This window comes from Rattus norvegicus, chromosome 10 (genome assembly GCF_021556685.1).
Source record: "Rattus norvegicus strain SHRSP/BbbUtx chromosome 10, alternate assembly SHRSP_T2T, whole genome shotgun sequence".
Lineage (NCBI taxonomy): Eukaryota > Metazoa > Chordata > Mammalia > Rodentia > Muridae > Rattus > Rattus norvegicus.
Window position 1 is genome coordinate 59,026,798 of NC_141543.1, and position 25,773 is coordinate 59,052,570.

General features: G+C 47.1%; 1 protein-coding gene and 1 long non-coding RNA gene across 4 annotated transcripts in view; one reads left to right on the forward strand and one right to left on the reverse strand.

Annotated features, from left to right (window-relative positions):
• Positions 1 to 6,232: 6,232 nt before the first annotated feature.
• Pik3r5l1 (phosphoinositide-3-kinase, regulatory subunit 5 like 1) lies at positions 6,233 to 10,415 on the reverse strand. The gene is made up of 3 exons (XR_015631736.1): positions 10,203 to 10,415; positions 9,419 to 9,559; positions 6,233 to 8,349 (listed from the first exon to the last, which is right to left on the reverse strand). It is a non-coding gene; the product is annotated as a phosphoinositide-3-kinase, regulatory subunit 5 like 1 (long non-coding RNA).
• The window catches only part of Pik3r5 (phosphoinositide-3-kinase, regulatory subunit 5), a 67,977-nt gene continuing 51,567 nt past the window's right edge, over positions 9,364 to 25,773 (forward strand). For all 3 annotated transcript variants that reach the window (XR_015630880.1, NM_001191923.2, NM_001443682.1), the window contains 1 exon segment: positions 9,364 to 9,481. The gene's annotated coding sequence lies outside the window, so the exon portion shown is untranslated.

A 25,773-nucleotide genomic window follows, 5' to 3' on the forward strand; every position in this document is an offset into this window, starting at 1 on the left:
ACTGTCTTGATCCCCTAATCCTTAGCTGGCTTTTGAGTGTAACGATACCGTATTCATATATTCATTCAAGATAGAGTGGGCCTATGTCATAACATCACCTTACAATTCAGAACACAATGTCTTTTTGCTGGGCTTTAATCCCAGTACTTAGGAGGCAGAGGCAGGCAGGTCTCTGTGAATTTGAGGGCAGCCTGATCTACATAATGAGTTTCAGGCTAACCAGGGCTACTTTGCCTGCTATAAATGGAGAAAAAACTCTTATGCATCTTTCGTATCTCAGGCTGCCCTCCACCTCACTATGAAACCGAGGATCACTGTGAATTTCTGCTCTTCCCGCCTCCCTCTCCTGAGTGCTGGGAATTCCGAAGTGTCTCATCCAATGCAGCCCTGGGGATTGAACCCACGACGTTCTTGGCTAGGTAAGTACTCTACCAACTGAACCACACCCCCAGCCCAACTGTATAATTTCTATGAGTTTTATGGAGATGTATATCACGTATCATATAACTTAGCCATTTAAAATGTCCAACCCAAAGTCAGGCAGGTCTGGAGAAACAAGACCTTTGGTTCCCCAGGGAGGGCAAGGTCAGCCTGGGAACTTAGTGAGAGGGGTGGAGGGGTGGAGAGCAAGTGAGTAGTAAGGAAGCAAGCTCAGGATAGAGCATTAGCCTAGAGTGCACAAAGCCCAGGAACAACAGGTTTAATCCCCAGTAAAACACACGCACGTACGCACTCGCGCGCGCGCGCACACACACACACACACACACACATGCACCCATGCACTCACACCAACATATACTCACTCACTTCAGTATATTTCAATATGCTCAAAATCATCTACTCATGACCACAGTCAAGTTTTGAACATTTCAACACTCCCAAAAGAATTCGAATACCCATTGGTTTTTACTTCCTGTTCAACAATCACTCCACCGCTCCCCCCCCCCAAGGCGATCATCAAACATCAATCTACTTTCTGTCTCTCCAGACCTTTCTGTCTTTACCAGACAGTTCATAGAAATGGAATCAAGGCATGGGCCCCTTTTAAATGGCTGCTCTCACTTATAATATGTACAAGGTTCGTCTGCAGCTAGCAAATTTCACAACTTCATTTCCCCTGAGGCCAAGTAATAACACTGTATTTACCCACCAATCAGCTGGTGGACATATGTATTACTTCTGACTACCACGAACAATGCTGTTATGAATATTCATATGTGCAGTTGTGTGTGGACATGTGTTTTTAGTTCTCTTGTGCTTATATCTAGGATTAGAACTGCTAGGTCCTGTGGAAACTCTACTTTTAATACTTTGAGGGATTACCAGACTATTTCCCAGGATGACTGTGCCATTGAACGCTCCCACCAGCTCTAGCTTCTCCTGTCCTTGTCAATACCTGATATTTGTCTTCCCAGTAATAGAGTGTAATCGTTCATTGCAATTTTGGTTTGCAGCTTTCTGATCATGTTGGCTTTTTTTTTTTCTGGGACAGGTTTTCTTTGTGTAGCCCTAGCTGTCTTAGTCTTCACTCTGTAGACCAGGCTGGCCTGGAACTCAGAGAGATCCACCTGCCTCTGCCTCAGGAGTGCTGGAGTTAAAGGCTTGTGCCAAGAGTCCCCAGCCATACCCATGTTCTCTTCTATGAGTTTTGCCGTCTTAGCTCTGTCATTTGAGTCTTTCGAGTGTTTTGAAATAAGCTTTGTGTGTGGTGTGTGGTGTGTGTGTCAGGGACCCAGCTTCAATGCTTTGCATACGATATCCAGTGATACCAGCTCTATTAGTGGAAAAGGCAGTTAATTCCCCTTTCAAATGGTCTTGGCACTTGTGTCTACTAAGTAAGTAAGTAGGTAAGTAAGTAAGTAAATAGATAAATAGTGGTACAGTGAGATTTAAATGTTGACTCTCTGCCTTGTCCCTCTCATCTGTCACCCTAGGCCATGACCTCAGTGTCTTGGTTACTGTAGTGTTCCTCAGAGTCCTGGAATCAGAGAATGTGAGTCTTCCCACCTTTCACCTTCCCCCAGGGTATTTTACCTGTTCTGAGTCCCTGTCCTGTTTCCCTCGCAGGCACCTTGGTTGCCCAGGGTGGATAAAATTAGCTGCATTTTTTCCTATTACATTTCCACTTGGTCCCTGCTGGTGTATGGAGAATTACTGAAATTGTATGTTTGTTTTGAATACAGCCCCTTTACTGAATTCCCTTATTGGTTCTAAATCTCTTCTAACCCATTAGTTGTGGCTTCTTAGGTAGACAATCACGTACATACATACATACATACATACATACATATATACATACATATATACATATATATACATAATTTGTTCATCATGATAAGCTTGACTTTCCCTTCCCAACTTTATCCCTGCTTTCTTCTCCCATTATTTTTCCTCATTCACAGTGACAATGATCCTTGTTTTCATAAGGATGCTTTTATTATTAAAGGCCGTATCTCCTCTTCATCCCTCCTCCTCATTAGGCACCATGCCGCAGTTTGACGGAGACAAATACCATTTATCACCAGAGTCACCTTGTATTTCTAGTCACTGAGTTCTCATCAGGGGACATCCCATCAGGGTAATTATATTGCTGGGTCTCCTGAGTCCTATTCACATGACGAACAGCATTAATAAACTTTACATTGATTCTCCCTTTTATAAACTAATTGTCTCCCCTCCAGTGGGAACAAATGAGCTCACATTAGCAGAAATAGCTCAGGGATCAGAGACACATGGTCCCACCTGTATAATATAGAACAGATGTCACCGGCCGAGTGCCGGCGTGTCCTATCCAGTTGGCTTATAAGGAAGGGATTTTAAAATACTGTTTTGAATTAGTCACCAGCACTGAAAGATTAGGGAATTTCAGATAAGAATTCCCATTTCCTTTTTTGTCTTTAAATCTCTTAAGATCTGGCCATTCTGGTTCCTGCCTTTGCACATGGCCACAGCAGGCTGAGGCTGAGCCCCAGGGGCCCTCTTGAGAGGTCTCTTCATTTACCTCATTAGCATTCTCTCTGCACCCTATTGTGTCCCTATCCAATTGTTTGCCAGACACCGGGGTCAAGGGTCAGTTACCCGTTTTTTTTGTGTTTGTGCAATTGCTTTTCTTATAATGGAATTAGGTAAAAGTGAAATATTTCTTGTAATGATGTCTCTAGAAAATGTAGGGGAAATAAAAGAGGCCAAGAGGGCTCTGGTGCATCAAGAGGAAGAGGGCAGCATACTCGGTGGTGGATGCGAAGAGCATCCCTAGAGGGTTAACACGCAGTGGGTGTCTGTTGAAAGAATTTGATGTAAAAAGTGCCACCAGAAAATAAAACATTACAAGAAGAATATTTAAAAGCTGTATTGATGTGAGAACACACACGCACGCGTGCACACACACACACACACACAGGGCACACACAACACACACGGCACACATGCACACACGCACATTTCCACAAGCCTCATTTGAGGAGGCTTCAAAGTATAAACCAGGCTGTTATGAAATGTCATGATGTGTTAAGGAAAACCCATCTCCCAAGTCTGTCCTTGAGTTTGACCTGCCTGGCTCGCAGAGATGTTATTCTTCTAATCTCCGCTTGAGTCTTCTTGGTTATTTCTGAGGAGTTTCCCAGCAGTGACAGTGCTGGGGTCAGTCTCTCTGGGTAGACCAGAGTACAAGGCATTGAAATTTCAAAACTACACTTTACTCTCTTCTCTAAGAGGCCAAAACTGGGGCCTGTTCCTCCCCAGACATCTTAGACTCTTGCCCTGTGGTGCCTCAGCTCTCAGGGGCCCTAACAGAAACATCTTTTGTTTTTTCCTGCCCTTGAAATCTTTCCCCATAAAGTTCAGATATCAACCTATGAAGCTGACCTGGGGCAAGGGTCACACCCATAGAGAAAGCAACAACCAGGGGTCGATTTAGGGAGAGATAGCGACGATGCAGTTTGTCTCCTCATCTACCAGTTCCTCAAAGTCCAATCTGAGTTTTAAAATGGCGACACACTGGTCAGACCCTGAGCCTCCCCTCATCTCATACCCAGGGCCAACCTTAAACCGGTCCTTGCAAATCCTCAACTCAACCTGGCGAGTGTGCTCAGGGTGGCTCCTGTGCCCCTAGTCCACTTGATTTTGCTGTTTGTTTTTGACAGAGCCTCACTAGCTGGCCTACAGAGACAGACCTGCTTGCTGCCGAATCCTGGGTGCTGGCATTCAAGGTGGGTGCCTCCCAGTACTCTTAGGACATCTTCTTAAGCTCATCCAGGATGGCAGCATTCCCTAAAGCTTACTTGATGTGTCTTTTTGAATTTACTTATTTTATTTTATGTGAGAAGAATGTGTGCCTGCATGTATTATTACCTCATTTGCGGCTCGATGCCTGAGGAGGTCAGAAGCAGGTGTCAGATCCCCTGGACCTGGAGTTAGCGATGGTTGTCAGCTGCCACTGTTTGGGGGCTGAGACCTGAACTTGGGCCCTCAGCAAAGACCCAAGGACTGCTCTTAGCCGTCTCTCCAGCCATAACAAACACTGCGTTGGCACAGCAAGTTACTTTCTTTTCCCTGTTTTTAAAAACTGAAACAAGGTGTTGTGAGCCCAGGCTGGCCTCAGACTCATGTATAGGAGAATGACTTTGAACTTCTGACCCTCCTGTGTCCATCTCTCGAGTGCCAGGATCACAGGTGTACACTGCGCCTGGCTTATGTGGTGCCAAGGATCAAACCCAGGCCTTTGTGCATGCCAGGCAAGTACTTTACCCATGGAGTTACAGCCCCTGCCCCACATTGTTCTAATTTAAGGCTGGATACAACTTAAAACTGCTTTGTTATTTGAGATTTTGTGCCTTTATCATTCTCATCAGCCGTTCACCATGTTTTAGTATCAGGTTAAAGTGAGAACTCTTTAAGTAGTTTTTTTTTAAGATCTGCAAATTTTATTGTTTTTTTAAATGTTGGCTTACATTTAGAAATAATCTGGACTGGTTAAAAGAAAGTTGTAAATACATAGTCTCTGTAAAGCTTTGCGCAACTCTCCCAAATATTAGTATTGAACAAGAAATTAGAATTGAAATTAGAACTGGGGACTGGAGAGATGGCTCAGTGGTTAAAAGCACTGGCTGCTCTTCCCTGGTTCATTTCCCAGCATCCCCATGTAAAAAAAAAAAAAACCCTTGGTAATTCAAATTCTAGGGCATCTGACTCTCTCTTCTGGTCTCTCATGAGACCTTCCTCAGGCCTGGGAGGGCACTGTGTTCATGTGGTACACAGACAGATGTGCATGCAGACAAAATACCCACACATAAGAAATAAAAATAAACCTTCAAAATTTTACGATTAGTATAAATACAGTAGCATTTTTTTTTTGAGACTGGATCTTACCGTGTAGTTTAGGGTGGCCTTGAATGCATTACCTCCCTGCCTTTAGCCTGTCCAGTGTTGGGATTGCTGGAATGCACCAACATGGCCAGTTTGATGTTATAAGTAGGATTTATTCAAATTTTGCCACTGGTTTCACTAAACATCCTTCTGTTGGTCCAGGACTCAATATTGAGCCTCTTTTTACACTTAAGTATTGTGTGACAATGGCCCCCCTATCTTTATGTGCCTCAAGCTTGAAACTGGCATTTTGTAGAATGACTCTTGATTTGGGTTAGTCTGATTTTCGCCCCCATGATTCGATGGAGGCACAGCATTTTAGGCAGGCAAATCTCAGAAATGACACACCTTTCTCGGTCCCTTGAGTCATGTCACTCTGTATGATGTCATCAATTTTGTTCGGTTGACACAGGGTGTGTCTGCCTGGTTTCTCCACTGCTAAGTTTCTGTTTTCTCTTTGTGACTCTTGTAGATCTGATGGGAAGTTACTCAGCAAAGCAAATAGTTCATTTTCCTTAGTCCCTTCAGGCTGAAGTAGCACAAACACCACCACACGAAGTGGCTGGAGGTCAGCAAGCATTCTTCATACTTCTGGAGCTGGGGAGGCCTAAGACAGAAAGTGTTGGCAGACTCTGCACCTGGTGTGGGCCTGTTCTCCACAGATGGCTCTTCTATGTGTTCTCACAGGGGCAAAGTGACAAAGTTTCAGTGGGTCCCTCGAGGGAGGAGCAAGATGGCTGAATCCTATTATCCTCGTGTCGGTGGTTTGGGTTTGTAAAAGGAACCCGATACAGCACCATTTGTCACCATTTGCAGGCCTGCTGCATTTACTTTTTATTTTTAAAGTTTTTAGTTTCTATTTCATTTTATGTATATAGGTATTTTGCCTGCATGTATGTCTGTGTACTGCATCTGTGCCTGGTAGCCAAGGAGGCCAGAAGAGGACATCGGATCCCCTAGGATTGGAGTTACAGTTGGTTGTGAGTCACTATGTGGGTGCTGGGAATTGAACCAGGGTCCTCAAGAAGAGTGACAAGTGCTTTAACTGCAAAGCCATCTTTCCAGCCTCCTGGCCCCCTGATGATATTTGCCTGTTGGCAATTCCTTTTTAAATTTTTTGTGTGTACATGTGAGTGCATGTGTGTGTGAGTGCATATGTGTGCATGTGTATGTGTGACTGCATGTGTGTGTGACTGCATGTGTGTGACTACATGTGTGTGTATGTGAGTACATGTGTGTGTATGTGAGTATATGTGTGTGTGAGTGCATGCATGTGTGATGTGTATATATGGGTACAGGCCCATATGTACCATGGCACATGCTTATGGAAGTCAAAAGACAACTTTCCCGAGTCTGTTCTCTTCCATCATGGGTTCTAGAGATAGAGCTCAGGTGGTCAGGCTTGTGAGGTGATCTCCTTCACCCAGTGAGCCCTCTTTTCAACCTCTGCTGATAACTAATCTTTCCTTCCTTCCTTCCTTCCTTCCTTCCTTCCTTTCTTTTTGTTTGCTTGTTTTGTTTGTTTGTTTGTTTACTTATTTATTTTTACATAGGGGCTGTCCGTGTATCCCTGACTGTCCTGGAACTCACTGTGTAGAACAGGCTGGCCTCAAACTCACAGAGACCCACCTACTTCTGCCTCTCCAGTTTAAATTAGAGACATGTGCCACCATACCCACCCTTGGTGATTTCTTAATAATTTAGTCTATGACCCTTATATTCTCCCAGACACTGTAAACACAAATGCGAAATGCTTCATTTTTCCCACCATTTTTTTCTTTGGAAGTATAGTCTAGAGTATTCCGGCTGTTCTCATTTTCAGAGAATTCAAGTCAGATTCTCTTGAATGCCCCTCCAGGTTGTCTTCTGTGTCCCAGCTCCTCTGGGATCAGTTTTTTCCCAGGAATGAATAGCAGCTGAAGTGATTTGTTGACTGGCTATGAGTACAGACTGAATAACTGAGGCGAGGCAATCTAAAGAGAAATCAGAGTGTGGAAGGACAAGGAGGGATGGAAACCCAGGGGAGATCTGCCTCATGTTCTGTGTGCTGAGGTGTGGTTTACCATGAGCAGAACGTTTGGCTTTAAGGAAAGCACGCTGAGAGTTTGGATGGGAGCTGGCTGTCTAGGCTTCCTGTGTTGGAAGCGTTGTCCTCTGGTGCTAAGAGCCAGAGTCTGTGGGGAAACAGAGAGATCCTAGGGTGTCTCTGCACTGATGACTGAGGTGCAGAGGTGCAGCGACACCAGAATCACAGGGTTTCCACTCAAGAGAGAAGTTTAGGCTACCATGAATGGGATGGAGAGATGGACCTGGGTGCTCTGGTAGAAAAGAAGCAGCCTCATGCAAAAATGTAATGTCTAACGCTAAAGGGAAGATGAAAAAAAAAAGAAGCCAGAAACAGAGGTCTGAGGTGAACAGTCTTCAGGGACCAGGGGAGTTTCCTCGGAAAGGTAGCAACAGTAAGGCACATGAACTGGCATGCTGGATCTGGTATTCAAGGTTTTCCTGGTGACCTTTTTCTAGAACATTGTGGAATAAATAAAAAACGAGGAAGTCAAAACAGGGCAGGGTGCTCTTTGAAGACATCAGGCAACCAAGGGAAGCAGGGCTATTTACTCATAGCCTTGTTCATAAGAGAAAACAACAGAGCCATACGGTGATTGGAATGCGACCAGGTGCCGCCAAGTGACAGAGGCACCCGTGGGTCTTGCCAGCTGCATTGGCGGTGGGGGTGGGGTGGGGTGGGTGTTGTATTTTCTGGTAGCTGTCATTTTAATTTCTGTCCAGAAGATTCCAGGTGCTCTTGAGGTCTGGCTGGTGGTCAGCCCTGCAGGGACAACAACCCATCCCCGTGTTGAAGGGAGGACAATTTCAAACTCAACATCTGGGCCACAGCTGCTAATAAGAAAGAGAGTGTGCCATTGGAGGGCAGCATCGCTGGGTTTCTGAGGTTCTGAGCTTCCTGGGGTTTTAGTTTTCTTCTTCCTTCAGTTTTGGAAACAGCAAGAATGCAGAAGAAGTCAAACATTCCATGACGTCTCTAGCACATTCCTGGATTGTTAAACGTCCTCCTCTATCCTCTCCATCCCGCACACTGTCAATCTTGTCTGTTTCTTTACAGTGGAGCCTGCTTCCTCCATCCCCCTCCTCCAAATGTCAACACTTTTGTGAACAAAGTGGAGACCCATGGTGGGCATTAAGCCCCTTCCCCACCTAGTTCCAACTTCTGTGCCAGCCCAAAGGGTACTTTCTGTTTCTGTCTATTTGGGGAAGTCACTTTTTCTTGGTATTTAGGGAGTCAGGAAAAGAAAAACCATTGAGTTTTAACATTAGCTTTCAGGTAGGGCTGTGGCTTTTGACCAAAAGTAACGTATGACCTTGCGGTCGGTTCTGGACCTACTCCTGGGAAGGTGGAACCCAGCTGAACTGATGGGAGATTCTGTAAGATGAAGAGGTGGTGGCTTGTGGGATCGGAGGCTGCGGAAGCAGTGCTGGAAGTTTGGACTGGTTGGAATTTTCTAGGAAGGTCCCTGTAGATGGAATAGAGGAGTCAGGGGGCTCCTCATCACAGCAGGGTGTGCAGTCCTTTTAAGGGTTAAGAGCACCCGAAAAATAGAAGTAGTAGGAGGAAGTGGGGCGCTGGGTCTCAATATGAGAAGGAAGCAGCTCATCGAAGCTTCCTCTTTCTTCTCCTTCCCCGAAGCCCCCACCCACCTCTCCTGCGCAGACAAAACGCCCCACGGAACCTAATCTTTCTCTTGGGGAGCTGTGATGCTCAGTACTGGTACACAAGCTAAAGTTTGTAGTTCTCAGGAGCAGATGGGGTCCCAGCGCAGGGCAACTGCTTTGAGTCCTGACCCCTACCTAGAGCTGGATGTTCCGGCTTGACACGGTCGGGCCACCAGAGGGCGAGAGAGCTCGGCTAGGTGGCTAGCCCTGCCCAGACCCCGCCCCCAGGCCCGCCCCCAGGCCCCGCCCCCCAGGGTATTGCGACCCGGCAGATGCTGGGACTTGCTGCCGGGCTCCAGCCACTGAACGGTGGTCGGGGACTCACCCCAACTGCTGAGAGTCGCCGCAGGAGAGGGGCTCAGCGCCCGGCGCCCGGCGGAGACTGCAGGTGTGTAGCTGGGCAGCCAGGGGGTGCTGAGGACACGTATGAGAGTTCGAAGCACAGCCAGAGCAGGTTGGGACCATCCTAAGAGCAGAGCAATGTGCCCTAACTGCAGCCGGTTGGCTGGACAGTTGGCGATCTCCTAGTTCCACAGTTAAGGTCCACCTAGGGGACCTTGACCCACAAACCCACGAGACAAACCCAGAGGCAGAAGGAGCGTCCCAGGGCTGTTCATCAAGATTTAAGTAGTTATGCCGCTAAGTGTGTGCGCAGCCTCCTCCTGGGTTACAGGCCACCCTGTGCTTTGGAGTAAAGGAACCTGCCTTTCTCTGGCTCTGAACTCTCTGGGGGAACGTGGACCAACCGGAGTCGTTTGGCATCAGGACCCGGGCGTTATCCTCCACCCGAGCCTCAGGCTGCCTAAAGTTAGTGACCCTCAGACACTGCTGCTGTTCTAGGGAATTGCGCTCCCAGCGCTATGTTTACGCGCTGGAGACACGCGAGTATGAGCGTGTGAATGTATACACGTGTGTGCACGGTAGCGCTGGCGTGATGGCCCCTCCGAGGGTGGTGGTAGTAAATATACGAGAAGTTCAGGACAGTAGGGGGAAGGAGGCTGTTCAGAGGGAAAAGGAAGGCGAGATGAAAGCAGCAGGATGTGGTATGAAGTGAGTTAAGCCTCCTGCTGAGAGGAGGCAACCGGAGGGCTAAAAGCAGGCCAACTCACCTGAAGGCCTTTTCTGAATGGCGGTCCACTTTGCTTTGGGCTTTGCTTTGCCTGGGGGAGGTCGGGTTCCCAGAGCAGAGCTGTGCTCCTTTAACACCTCTTCCGAATCTCTGGGAACCAGTTGTACCGTACATCTTTCCAAGGTGAAACAAAGTTTACACAGTGTTGTTAAGCCCGGATGGGGGAACTCGCTTGGTAAGGTGGAGGTTGCTTAGGAACCGTTGTAAGATGAAACAGAGACAAGAGTTCCAGCCAGGTTCTGGCGTATGGCATCCTTCCGACTGCCTGGATAACCTTATTTGTAACACTGGCTGTCTATGTCTGATCTACAGTGTCGTGTCAGAAATGCAAGGACACGATGCAATGAGAGCTACACAGTAGAACCTCCACTGTGAGCTATGTATACATGTGTTTGTAGCCTGGGGTTTGAGCGCAGAGGCACAGCAATGCATACTACATGTGAGGATGTAGCCTCGATCTGGAGATGTGCATGTGGCCCACACTTTACTGCTTGCTATATATCATCGCCATTTAAGACATCTGTTACTTAGTGCGTGGCTGTAGAGGAGAGCGTGCATGCGCATGCTTGCCTTGGTACATGTAGAGGTCAGAGGGCAGCTTGACGGAGTCTGTCCTTCCAACTCTGTGAATCCCAGGGAATAAACTCAGGTTGTCAAACATGGTAGGAAGCCATCTCACCTGCTCTGTTTAGTCTTTTCTGAGACAGTCTCAGCCTGTGCCCCAGGCTGGCCTCCACCTCAGTATGTAGCTGAGGCTGGCCTTGAGCTCCAAGTACTGAGGATACAGGCAGTGCCCCTGTGAAAAGTCCCACTTTCTACTCATAGTGTAGCAATGTTGAAGTTAGCATATTACAATTATAATTAGCCCCCATGTTTCTTTCTTGTCAATACACAAAATGACGACGCATCTTTACAACTGAAGGCATCATACAGCTTGTTAAATACAGGGTATATTTACAGATTAGGGGCAATGTTTTAGAGGTACATGGGCACACACTGAATCGTGTCAGTCTTCTAGTCTTCATGTGTTTAAAAAATGGAACTTCATAAGTGCTGAGATCTTGAAGTGTCTAGGTTTTTTGTTTGTTTTTGGAGGGTTTTTTTTTTGGTGTTATTGTTGATTTTTGTTTTGCCCTTTGAGACAGTCTCACTGTGTATCCCCTAGCTGACCTGAAACTCACTGTGTAGACCAGGCTGACCTTGAACTCACAGACTACTTCTTACAAGTGCTTTTTTGAATTGCTTTCTCGGGGATTAAAGGCATGCACCTCCACACCCAGTCCTCTGGGATCTAGGTTTAAAGACTTTGCCTGCTTTGTTAAGTGGTACACATCGGATCTGATTTAGTAGCTTCCCCAGAATGTGATCAGATAGTTCGAACCCACCCTTCTCCTTTGGACCTTGGGCCTGCTTCTGATACGTTTCCCTCCATCTCTTTTATCTTCTACATGACTTCTACCCCTTTGGTTACACTTTTGTGGTGCATTGGACACCGTGCAAAGTGCTTCATGCCTTTTTTCTTTTTCTTTTTAAGAAGGATTTATTTTTATTTATATGGGCACGCTGTCGCTGTCTTCAGACACACCAGAAGAGGGCATCAGATCTCATTACAGATGGTCGTGAGCCACCATGCGGTTGCTGGGACTTGAACTCAGGACCTCTGGAAGGAGTCAGTGCTCTAACCACTGATCCACCTCTCCAGCCGGCTTCATGCTCTTTTATCTTGATATCCACACTCTGAGGTAGCTGTGGCTACCACTCCCACTTTACAGAAAAGGAAATGGGGTGCTGAAGCCACTCAGTCAGAAAGCGCCAGACCTGGGATGACTCTAGCACCTGCTCTTTCTTGGCCAGAGGAGAGAAGGCTCCAGTGGTGGGCTGTGGTTTTGCTTCTAGTCTGGCTGGCAGGAAGCTGTTGGACAATTGGGATTCTATGGTTCTGGGTGATGAAGGCATAGATATCACATGGGGGTGATAAACCAGAAAGTAGGTAACTTTTGTAGCTCAGAGCATAAGTCTCCTAACTCTCATTTGGGCCCCAGATTCTGGCCAGTAGAGCTTGGCCTCCCCGGCCTCCCGCATCCTGTTGCTATAGTAATGGAAGATTTCCCAGGTCTAAGTGAATCTCCCTCCTGCCCCCAGCCGAGGTCCACCCTCCTGCTTTCTCTTGTGAGGCTCAGGAAGTCCTCAGCTTTGAACACACTGCTTCATCTCCTCAGACTGCTCGGCCCTTCCTCTACCTGCCGAGTGGACTGGAAATTCCTCCTTGGGTGAAGGATCTAAGCTCCATCTTCCAGAGTCTTCCCCAACCTCTGCTCTCACCTGGTAACACTAAGCTACCATCCCTCTGTGGTCTCCCAGCACAGCACTGACTGGCCTGTTCCATGGGAAATTATCAGGGACAGACACAGCTATGACCTGTTCGTGATCAGCAGGGCACCACAAGTCTCCCTAGGATATCACAGACAAGAAGCCCTCAATGCACCACACCAGTAGAAGCTGCTTAGAGGCTGGAGAGTGTTGGGGTACAGGGTGTGGCCCCCAGAGACTGTTGTGCTTTCCATTAACATGTCCTCTGGAGTCTTGTTGTTGTGTTGACCTAGGCAAATGAGCATTGTGGTTTCATGGGGGTGTGGGCGGGGCTGGGATGTGAAGATTGAAGATGGATTCTAGCCTATGAGTCTTGCTTGTTTCTACCTCACTCCTCCACTCCTAGCCACACAGCCTTGATTACAATCAGATGCCTCTCTGAGTGGTATTTCCCCTGACTCTATGGCAGCAGTGTGGCCTTTGACCAGGCCTAACCTTCCATAGCAGTTTCTTATGGAGAATGTTCAGTGTACAGTCACGGTCCAGGCTCAGAAGACATGGGAAGGCAAAGATGGTTCCTGCTCTCAAGGAGATGTGGTCTAGTGGTTCAGGACACGTGGCACAGAGATCATCTAGTTATATGTGTGAGAAACGCATGATGCCGTGGGGGGGTTACAGGAAGGGAGTTTGGGGTTGAGGGTTACGCCATAGTTTACTTGAGACTTGAGAGATATGAAATAAAAGAAAATAATACTCATGACAATAATACAATGGACATTTGGCAGATGCTTATGGCTTTGTGGATATCTTCTCTCATGAGTTTGTCCCCCAATAACTTGGGGTATATGAGGGGTTTCCGTCTTCTGAGATGAGATGTTACAATCAATGGTAATGACTTGGTTCTATTTCTGATGTGGACCAAGGGCTCTTTTAATACTCTTCCTCCCTCTTCCCATATTCCAAAGTTCGTTTTGTGGACATCAAAGTCTTAAATACTGTGGCAGTGGGGGAAGGCTCCCTCTTCTTCTCTGTTCTTTGCTGGAGAACACACCCATCTTAGAATCCTTCATTGTCTCGTTTTTTTGTTAGTAGCTCAGGGCATCTGTACCCATGGGAAATTCTACCCATTGAAGCTCTGCCTCTAGCTGGTGTCTCTTGGGCACCCTGTTCTGGCCACGTTCAGAAACCCAGCTCCTGATTCTCTGAATCATGTAATATGGTTCCTGGTCAGCTCCCAGATCCTTCTTCTCCATGTAACGCTGTCTTCCAAGAACCCCAACATCCACTCAGACATACGGTTGAATGTTTGTTCCTGTGTGGCTCTGTGGTGTGGGCTCTTGTCAGGCAAATCTTTATACAACCACTTCCACCCAACCTGGTCGACGTGGCCAACCTCCTCTGGGGATTTTCTGCCTCAGTTAGGTCACGTCAGCCTCACCTACAGCTCTTCCAGAAGAGTTTCAAACACTCTCTAGGTCAGCAGCTCTCAACCTTCTTAATGCTTTTAATTCAACATGCCTTTAATACAGTTCTTTATGTGGTACTGGCCCCAGCCATAAAATTACTTACGTTGCTACCTCACAACTAATTTTGCTGCTGTTACAAATCGCAGTTCTCTGATGGGCTTGTGGTCTTAGGTGTCCCTGTGAAAGGCCCATTCAAGGGGTCTCAACCCACAGGTGGAGAAACAGTGCTCTAGGTAGTGGGTCCCTCTGAAACACTGAAGGAAGGTCTAGTTAGTAAGCACACATGTATACATAATCAAACATACACACATATACACTGTCTCTTGTACATAAAACCTCAGGGTCTTCTTAGATTTCTCTAGTCCAACAAAGAGCCCAGTTTAGCAAACTGTGTTCCAGGAAACAAAATCGTCTCTATGCAGTGAGGAAAGGCAGCTGTTATTGGAGACAAGCTGCACGTGGAGATGAGTAGTGAATAATTTAGAGGGCACCAGGGTCGGGGGGTACACCTTAGTGACTTTCTATCTAATGAGACTCTGAGTCGTGTGGTAGGGGACTGCTAAACTTCCTGAGCCCACTGAACTCCGTGAGCATGTCTTCTGCATTTTATTTTTTAATGTGAAATCTTGCTATGTAGCTCAGACTGCCCTCTAACTTGCACTCAGAGTACCGAGGACCTACTGAGTACTGGCATTACAGGCCTGCACCGCTATGTCCATCTACCATCTCCGGATTTCTTGTGAAGAGTTGATTCCAACTTGTCTCCAAGATAGCAGATGAGCATTGCCCTTGGGGAGGACATCCTGATAAGAAGCACTTCCACTCGGCTCCCCAGCCAGGGCACCAGATTTATGGCTAGGAATGGGTGACAGAGAAGTGGCCACTATCGAGTCTTTGCCAGTTATGTCTGCAAACCCCTGTGTTCCTGGAGACTGACTTGTTTTGGGACTTCCTTTCTTTGATGTGATAGTGACACATTTGCGTTAATGTGTTTGAAAGTGTCTTCCTTCCCTTGCTCATTTACAAGGAATGTTAAAAGCATGACTGAATATTAAGGCCATCAAATACATTTTTAAACATACACTAGAAAATTCTCTCACCTTGGCATGGGATTATATGACACGTCATATTATTCACTTCCTCTCACTGAGCCTTCCTTGCATTTCTGGGACGAATTTAATTATTATTTTAAGTACAGAACTGGGTTTGTTCAGTGTGAGCCTCTTTAGCAGTTTTGCGTCTGTACTTAAGGTGCTAGCTTCCCATCCTTGTGGGACACCTGAGATAATCACCTGGTAAGGAGGAAAGGCTGACTTGGGTTCCATGTTTTGGAATTTTCAGTCTGTAATGGATTGGCTTCACTGTTTTGAACCTGTGGTGAAGAAATGGGTCGTGGTTGAAACATATGATAGAATCAAACTGCTTACATCATGGCTGGGAAGGGAAGCAGGGCGGGGGAAGGGAAGGAGGGAAGAAGGGAAGGAGGAAAGGAGGAGGAGGGAAGAAGGGAGGGAGGGCAAGAGGGAGGGAGGGAAAGAAGGAGAGAAGAAGGGAGGAAAGCAGTAGGAGAGAGATAGACACAGAGAACACTCTGGGGTCTTGCAGTCCCCTATGTAACTATAATCCAACGACCTAACAACCTCTCATTAGCATGCACCCCACCCCCAGCTTCTTAAAGGTTCCATTAACCCCTAATCTAAATAGCACTGAACTAGAGACCAAGCATTTAGCATATACATATCTTTAGGAACATATCTTTAGGATTCAAATTACCCCCAAGCAAGTTGGCCCTCACTGCTCTCCTTAATTTCTAGTGCTGGCTTCGAAGGTGAACTTAGAGGCAATTCATCTCTCGCACCCTGGGGTGACTTGCAGAGCAAGGCAGTGCCAGCGCTTCCCTTGGCAGTCAGCTGCTCTGATGCTGCGGTCCCCTGCTCCTGAACCCCTGGCATCTCACTGTGATCGTCTCTCCTCTGCTTTTCAGTTCTCTTACCTGCACACCTAGAATCCCCAGCCACCCATAGCTAATACTGGAGTCATCTCTGGTTCTTGACTCTGACGGCCAGCCTCTGCGTCTTCAGCTTAGGCAAAAGTCATTTCCACAGAGAGCCAGGCAGATTCCTCTGAGTGAAACTCAACTCTCCCAGCCACCTTCAGAGGAATGCTGACTGACAGCCCGTGTTATGCCCAGAGAAAGGTAACCAATGGGGGGTGTGAGGACTTGATGTAAAAATTATTTTAAAAATTATTTTCTCTAAGCAGAAAAGATGAGAGGGGTGCCACCTGTCTTCGGATGTCTGAAGGGCAGCTTCCTTTGAAAAAGGTAAACAGGACAGGAAAGGAGTCAGTGAGAGAAAAGGAACAGGAAATAGAATTCAGCTTACTTCAAGGAAGATCTTAGAGAAAGTCAGAGCAGATTGCATTTTGACAGTCATTTCCCTTTTGGTGGAAGTGTTCTGGGAAAATGCCTGCTGCTCCTACAGCCATGGTAGCTGTGAGAGAGGGTGTGAGATACCCCTGCTCTTTTCTATTCGGTGATCGTGTCTGACTTTGTGCAGGATTACTCTGTCTGTGAGTGGTGGTGCATGCCTATAAGAAAATTGCTAGGAGTTTGAGGCCAGCCTAAGCTACCTAGCAAGAATGCCTCATTCTTTTTCTCAAGATGATTGTTCTGAAAGTTGAAAAAGTAAGTAAGAAGTCTGGTGGACTTGAGAGAACAAATCCTAGAGCCCGGCAGTTACCTCAAAAGTCCCACATCTGCTTCACGGTGAGTTCCTCCTCGCTGTTTCAAAAAGCATCAGTGCCCATGGCGACCCCCACTTGAGACCTAGATCTTTCTCACATCCTAAGCTCGGGAGTGGGACTCTGCTTGGGGTCCTCTGTTCTTCGCTAACTCTGACACACTCGGTCCTGCTAAAAGTCATCTGGGTAGAACCCATCAAACTCTCATAGCCGGCCACATGCTCTCCATGGTGAGCCGGGAGTGACTGGCCTCTGGAATATGTGGCTTTCGAGCCAATATTTCGTAAGCCTTTGAAATTTGCCTTTGTTTCTATACTGACATTTTGGGAGATTCATTTTGAGAGAACTGGGTACTCAGAGCCATGTGTATGTTTGGGGGAGTATATCACTGTGGTGTGACACTCAGGTCACTAGAGGAACCAGAAGATGCGACAGTCAATCTTTGTACATAGTGTCCTCATGTCCCCGAGCCCAATGACTCCTGGACCAGTTGACACCAGGATTCTGACCTGGAAGTTTCTAGGCTTCTCTCTGGATGAGACCTTGTGGGAAACTGATGATACAGCTCTGATCCTAAAGCTGGACAGTTCCCTCAAAAGTGACTCTAACTTGTGACCCTCCTGGCATTGCAAGCATGTGCCACTGGGTCTCCTTCTTGGAAGTTTCTACAGAAGTCCGAGTCCATCTGCTTTTGGCTGGAGCTATCCCCTTCCCACTCATGCCTCTAGTCAACCTGTCCTATTCTGTCCTTGGTCCCCTCCCTCCCTGGACGTGCTTGTCTTTCTCATTCCAGTCCTTGTTCCTAAGGACATGCTGGCTGCTTTCCCTTGGACGCGCTGTTTTACTGTAAACAGGCATTGGAACCTAACACACTTCCTCTGAGGACTTCCCCATTGCTGTCTCTTCTCCAACTCCAGCTCTGAAGCCTTGGTGTCCTCTCTGACAAACGATGTCTCCCCTTCTCCACTCTGTCCTGCTGTGATGATACTCCCTAACACCACGACTCTTTTGTCTCTGACCTCTCCCATCCTTTCCTCTGATGGTCAATGAATTTTCATCACTGTGGACCTGTGGAGGACTTCTGTCACAGTCTCTTCCTTTCTCTACCAGGAGCCATGGAAGTGAGCTCCATCACTACAACCAGAACCTTCTGATGGCATCCCACTTTGGAGAAAACCTAATGTCCTGGGCGTTCCTTAAGATACAGTACAAGTGACACTGTGTTCTTTATGAATTCTCGTCTTTTCAAATTCCACTCCCCACCCCAAAAGTGACTCTAACTTGTGACCCTCCCCAAGACCTAAAGTGTTCTTGCCCCTCAGCCTTTCCTGGTAAAGAATGTTTTCCAGCCCTTTTTTCATTCCCGAGTCCCCAGTGCTTTGGGAGAAGCAGTACTTGGCCGTGTTCTGTCAGTGGTGGCTGAGACGGACAGCCCATGAAGCAGCCAGCACAGGGAGACCAGAGACTCAGCCGTGAGGGCTGACTGGTAAGCTGAACCACCCATATTTGACCTCTCTTGGGGGTTTCACTGCAACTCCCTTAGGGGCTATGCCTTCTAAGCATCTCACTGGCTTCCTGGGGGCTCTGACAGGTTCAGATACCTGTGTCTGTGCTTTCTGGAAACAGGACAAAGTAGATGTCCTCTGGTGCCATTTCAGGTCCCCGCTCTGGCAAAAGGCATGTGCTGATTCTTCTGAGGATCCTCTTGCAGTCACATCAGCAGAGGGTGGGTGGGATGGGGAAGTCCTGAGGAACCTCTCCCCAACCCCTGACAAGCCCCAGTCTGTGAAGCTTGGGTACAGGAGGCTGGGGAAGTTTCTGTTTGCAACACAGTATTTACAAGGCCTAGGGCCTTCCTGTCCCACCTACCAAGTAGGCTGTGGGGCAACTGAGAGCAGTGCTTCCAGGAGGAGTCAGACAAAAAGTGGTTGGGGGGACTTTGGGGGGTTCTTCAGACATCTCTGGGGGTGCCTGGTCTACCTGGCCTAGGACAGGTTAAGAGAGATAGAGAATACGTGTGTTTCAATGGGGAGTTATAAAGGACTATGAATATTTTACGTTCTGCCTGTTTTAGAGGGCAAAACCTGAAAGCATTTTTCACAGACGTAGCCCTGTAGAGTGACGGTAATCCTTTAGAACACCAGCAAAAGCAAGCCTTCTTCTCTGATTCCAGGGGACCATGGATCGGCATAAGGAGGAGGAGGTTCTCATCATCTTTTGCTTCCTTATTCTCCCCCTCTCCCTTCCCTCCTCCTCACATTTCTTCCCTCCCTGCTTCTTCTCTCTGTTTCTTGTTCTTTTTTTCCTTCATTCTTTCTGTATGTGGTATGTGCGTGTAGACTGTTTGTATGTGTGCCCACGCGTGTCTGCTCGTATGTGCCTGTTCACATGCTGTTGAAGTCCAAAGGTCAATGCCCAATGTCTTCCTCTGTTAGTCTATTGTTCTCCGCCTTACTTTCTTTAAGCTAGGGTGTCGCACAGAGCCTGAACTTCATCAGCGCAGCAAGAGTAGCTGACCCGTGTGCTGCAGACATCCTCCTGTCTCTGCTTCCCCAGAGCTGGGATTCCACACTGTTGAACCCAGTCTCTTTATGTGGGTCCCGGGGATCCAAACTGTGGTCATTGTGTGTGTGTGACCAACATGTCACAGACTAAGCAGATGGCTTTCTTTTTCTGAAGGGGAGCTATGCTTTGGAGAGGGAGGAGGGCTCTCTCTGGAAAGGGAAAAACCCAGCAGACAAAACCCCTCTTTCTCATTTGGGGTCCATCTAGGTGGAGAGTGCTGCCTCCACACCTGCTTCTGTGGCCTGAGGAGTCCGTTACGGTCTTCTGGTCTCCTCACAGGCCACAGCAAGTTCTGGGGCACCCAGCCATTTGCCTGGATTCCTTGCTGGATCCGCAAGAACATGAGCTTATGTGTCCAGAGTCCCCTCACTGGCCCCAGATATGAGTATCCGGAAAGATCTTGGAAGGTTCTTTAGGTCTTCTTGGCCAAGGGGATAGGAATGCCCCCCATGTTTCTCTGAAGCGAGAGACCCAAACCACAACTCAATTTTAAAGATATGAGGCTGTTTTTCGAAGTGTGTTATTTCTCTGAACCCACCAGAGAAAGGATGGAATATATGAGCCACCCACCCAGCTTCAGGGCTAAGGCGTGAAAACCTTATGACAGTGATGGGCTGGACTGTGGGTTACAATGTGAGAACATTTGCTATGAACAGTAAAGGTAGGGGGAGCAGTGATAAGGGTGTGGCTTTAAAGGGCTTGTTAATAAAAATATCCGGTCACTGGCTGTGATGACACATACCTGTGAACCCAGTACTTGAGAATCTGAGGCAGGAGGATTACCATGAGTTTTAGATGTGTCAAAAAACAACCTCCTTGAGAGAGAGACAGAGGCTGCCCTGAGGACACTGGGAAAGATGAAAATCGGAGTCAAAGCAGCCTGCAGATGCAAAAACAAAACAAAACAAAACAACCCCCCCCCAAAAAAGAAAAAACCAAACCAAACAGACAAAAACCACCACCACCACCACTACAACAAAACCCCACAGTTCTGACCTGTGAGGCTAAGCCCAGGGCCAAACGGGAACTATTGGGAGTTTCATCAAAAGTTACTGAGCCAGACGAGCAGGATGGCGGGGACATGGAGGAGCTGACAGACAAAACCCTCAATGGACAACTCATTGATGCTTAAAATAAGGACACCTCATAGGCATCACCAACTACCATTCTTCCTCTCATGTCCCACTTTTCCCCAAGGCTCCGAGCGGCCCTTGGAGATGGATGTAGCTGGCATTGATAGGCCAAGGCTAAATTCTACTGTCAGCAGGCTCCTCTGGGGGGATGCGGAAGGACTTGGTGGGGGTCATCATTGCATGATGACCATAGTTCCACCTTGGGTCTAGAGCTCAGCCTCTCTTTCTCATGCTCCTCTCAAAGACAGGGATTGCCTTGCCCAGGGCTTTGAGCTCCTAAGATCGGCTCAGAAGATAAAGATGGGGGCATCAGTTTCACTGAAGCATTTGCTGCCTCAGAGGGAGGAAAAGTCATTGTGAAATGTTATTTATTCTGTGGTGCCTTCTTATTGGTCAGTTGCAGACGGTCTCTACTCCGTTACTGAAACAGGAACTTTCTACAGAGAATTGCTTTACTGCCTGGCCAACTCCGTATGTGCCCAGGAGCAGTTGGCCTGAAAATCCTAGAGTCCCTTTCATTACACAGCCTACAGAACAGGTGACACACAGGCAGCAAACCACCTAGAAAGTTCCCACCACCTTTCTGGAGGTCTTTATGAGGTGGCCTCCTACAAGGGAATTTTGGGTACACATTTTGGCTTCATTTAAGGTCACTCCATAATCATACACTACAAATTTGGGAAAGTCCACTGTTTACATCAACATGGCACAGTATCAGATAAGCAAAACCATTCCGTTTTCTGACTCAGCATGGACCTTTTCTGACCTTAACTCGTTCTCGTTTATTGTATAGGAAGAGACCCTAGCTGCTAGTGGCTTAAACGAGCCAGGGGTTCATTTCCTTCTCAGGTAACAGCCACGTATAAGGGAGCCACATGTTAGAGACAGTCTCTCAGGTCAGAAACCAAGCTTCCTTCTATCTTATGCCTCTTTCTTTTCCCTGCATGTAGCTTTCCTCCCATGGCCTATGATGGCTGCTTTGGTAGTGCAATTACATCTTCCATTGGGCCATCAAGAGGAGGGCAGGGAAAGGTAGGGTGCGAACCTTTTAACAGTGTGCTTTGGAAATCACATCTGTCAGTGTCTGCTCACACTCCAATGGGCACACAAGAGCAGCTGGGAAACGTAACCCAAAGTTTCTGAAAGTTATTGTCAGAGAAGAGAGGAGTGTGGCTAAGAAGGGCAAATAAAGTCTCAGTCATACTGGAAACCTGAGTAAACCCCCACTGACACATACACTTTATTACCCTTGCCACAGAATAAACATCTTGAGAGCCCGTTGAAAACTTTGAATAAAAAATGGCATGTGGGCCAGGGAGATGGCTCAGTGGGTAAGGCACTAGCTGCATAAGCATGAGAAATTGAGTTCGAATCCCCAGAATCTGTGAAAAGCCAGGTGCACCAGTAATCCTAGTGCCCCTACAGCTAAATGGGAGGTGAAGCCTAAAAGCTCAGGGGCTTATCCTGGTGTAGAGAGAAAAAGCCCTGTCTCAAATAAGGTAGAAGGTGAGGACAAACACCCGAGGTTATCTTATGATCTTCATACATGTGCTATGGCATATTCACGTGTGCACTTACCCACAAGCATGCTCACTTACATCCACAGCACACATACACACATAAAAAATGGCATGTTGTATCAAAAGACAGAATCTTCTCAAATGTCCATAGATAATGTCTGTGTACAGTGGACTAGTCTTCAGCCTTAAAAAGGGCTACAATTCTAACACTCACTTACAGCATGGATGGGCCTTGAAGACACACTAAATATGATAAGCCAAGCACAAAGGAACGAATACTGTTTGCTTCCACTTATGTGAGCTAACCACAGCTCTCAATGCCAACGGGATGGAAAGGAGATTAAGAGATGGCCAGAGGCAGAGAGGAAGGGGAAACAGTTAGTGTGTTCTGTGTATGTTGTTCCATGCTGAAAGATAAAAACACAGGTGATAAAGAGGAGGGATAGCTGCTCAGGATATGAAAGCACTTCATGCCACTGAGCTGTACATCTTATGTACAAAACAGTGTCACTTCATATCTCGTACGTTAGCACCATTTAAAAAGATGACGTTCGGGGTTGGGGATTTAGCTCAGCGGTAGAGCACTTGCCTAGCAAGCGCAAGGCCCTGGGTTGGGTCCCCAGCTCTGAAAAAAAAAAAGAAAAGAAAAGAAAAGAAAAAAGAAACGAAAGGAGACATTGCAAAATCGAAAAACAAACAAACAAACAAACAAACACCCATGCACAAAATGCAGAACTGGGTTTGACTCTTCTGTTCTAAAAAAAAAAGGTGACGTTCCATAGGGGTCCATCAGCAGGGGTCTCTGGTGTTTTATGATGGATGTCCCTACAGATAAAGATGCTCAACGCTTTCGGGCAAGTTTACTAAATCAGCCACCAGACAGATCTGTGGTTTGCTCGTGTCTGTTTACAGTGTCTCGCTGGATTGCTACAAGACTTGCTACAATTCAAAAGCATTACTTCTGTAATGCATTTTGCTTTCTTTTGTTACCTGTTTTAAATCCACAAATCCTTCCCAGTCACTGGAGTTTCAGGATCCCCATCTACGTAGTTATGAACTGCCTTATAGAGAATATTGCCTGTGAACTGGTGGACTCGGGATTGGGTTTCTAGGATTCTACCTTTTCCCTCTGTCCCCGTTTTCTCTCTCTTCCTTTCTCTCACATATCTCTCATTTTCTCTAGGTTTAGACCGTCAGTAGTAGTTCCTTTTCTTTAAGTGACTGAGATGAATTTATCCACACCTATAACCCAACATTTAGTATAAGCAGCAGGACCTAGACTAGGCTTCATGGTGGAGTGTTGGCTAAACATATGAAAGGTTCTGGATTTCATCCTCACTACTTCAGATCATGTTTTATCATACCCCAGCCACTTCAGTCTATCTTCACCCTACGACTCCTGCTAACTTCTAATCCCAAGTCAAGGGTATTATTCACCAGGTCCAAATTCAGCAATGTCTCTACATGGCCACTCCTCGGTTCTTGGCCTGTCATCAGAGACCATTCTTCGGGTCTACCATCCCAGCCCAGACAACCTCATCTAATGCGTTCAAGCCAGGCTTTTTAGCCCTTAAAGCAATGGTTCACATGCTTCCTAATGCTGTGACCTTTTACTACATCCCTCATGTGGTGGTGACCCACCCCAACCATAACATTGTTTTTGTTGCTATTGCATAACTGCCATTATGCTGCTGTTATGAATGGTAATATAAATAATTTTGGAGACAGATTTGTCAGGGGTGGGGGTGGTGGGGAGGTCAGAACCCACAGGTTGAGAACCACTGCTTTAAAGGCCCATGGCTAATGCTTCTTTTAGGGATGGTGCGGTCTCTCATCCCTCACCTTTCTACTCTCCACTCCTCATCACCCAGGACATCGCCTCCTTTCAGAACACTTTCTAGAAGCTACCCCTCTGTAGAATCCTGGCCAGTGAACATTCTCCTGCTTCCAGGCCCCTCTTATATCTGCGCTGTGGTAAACTCCACTGGGACACCTATTCTTTGGGTTCATTTCTAATTTGAAAATCATTTCGGATGTTGTTGTTGTTGTTGTTTTCTGTGCTTCCTCCTGGCCTTTTGCTGGGTCCTAAGCCTAGGACAGGGTGAGATGTAACAGCCGCTGAGTGGTTTTCTGGGTGGAAGCTGCCCTATGCTTACATTCCCTTGGCATCTCTGAGTGTTCTTGTTGCCCGCTTTAAGCCTCACAGACCCTGTGCTTTCCCTTCATTTTAGCCATTTCTGGGTGTGTAGTGGTATCGAATTGAGGTTTTAATTTTCATTTCCTTTATGACTAACGAAATTGAGTGACTTGTATTTGGAGTCCAACTGGCTGTCTGCTTTCTTGTAGTATAGGCGCAAGTGTTTTGCCCATTTTTCTACAAGGTTCTCTCTCTCTCTCTCTCTCTCTCTCTCTCTCTCTCTCTCTCTCTCTCTGATTTTCGTTGTTGCTTCTATGACACTATGTGATAATTACTCAGGGGCGGGGCTTCCCCCAACCATAAAAATTTGAGCTCTCAAAGCCTTGGAAGGTTCATCACGTCATAAGCCCCCACACACTTTTCCTATGGGTCCCCTTGAGGAAGCTGATAGCAGTGGAGGTCTGATTTCATGATAGCACCTCCGACTGCCAGGGGCGGACATCCCCTGCTTCGGACTTTGAGAACAGCCAGGCAGGCCCTCTGCAGGGTCCTCCATGTCCTTCTCAAGCCTTGCTTTTGCGACATGCCCACAGTGTAGCATGTACATGCTTGTTTGGGGTCCTTGGGTTCGTCTGCATTTAAGGCCCAGGAACTCCACTGGCCCCTTTACATTCTCTGCCTCCTCGACCCCCCATGACACCACATGCCTGCATGACATGGTTTTGGTTTTCAGTTTTCTTTCCTCTCAAGTCTCAGCCTCTTGGAAATCTGCTTCCTCAAAATCTGTGACTCATTTTCTGCACCTAGCATTGTCTTCGACAAAGACTATAAGCTGTAAGGTGATGTGGCCATGTCCTCCCTGTTTGCCTCTCACTTCTGTTTTGTAAAGGTTTGCACTGTGGTCAGAATCAAAGACAGCAGTTTCCACCATTCTCTCTGAACTTCCAGGAGATGAGAGGAGCAGGAAGCATGAAAATTTAACTTTGGTTTAAAGGTCCAAGTTCATTCTGGTGTACCTTCTAATTCAACTTGAAGTCTTTGCCATCCCTAGACCACAGCTTTGACTTTATGACCCAGAGAAGAAGAGTAGTGTCTCAGTTCTAATGTGTTTCTACCTTTTTTGTCTTCCTTTGAACTTCTTTGGCATTTTACCCATTCATTCATCCATCTACCCATCCACCCACTCATCTACCCACCTATTCACTTACCCATCTATCCATCTATTCACTCATCCATCCATCCATCCACCCACTCATCCATCCATCCATCCACCCACCCACCCATCCATCTATCCATCCATCCATCCATCCACCCACTCATCCACCCACCCATCCACCCACCCACCCATCCATCCATCCATCCACCCACCCATCCATCCATCCATCCACCCACTCATCCATCCATCCATCCATCCATCCACCCACTCATCCATCCATCCATCCATCCATCCACCCACTCATCCATCCATCCATCCATCCATCCATCCATCCACCCACTCATCCATCCATCCATCCACCCACCCATCCATCTATCCATCCATCCATCCATCCATCCATCCACCCATCCATCCATCCATCCACCCACTCATCCATCCACCCACCCATCCACCCACCCATCCACCCACCCATCCACCCACCCATCCATCCATCCATCCACCCACTCATCCATCCATCCACCC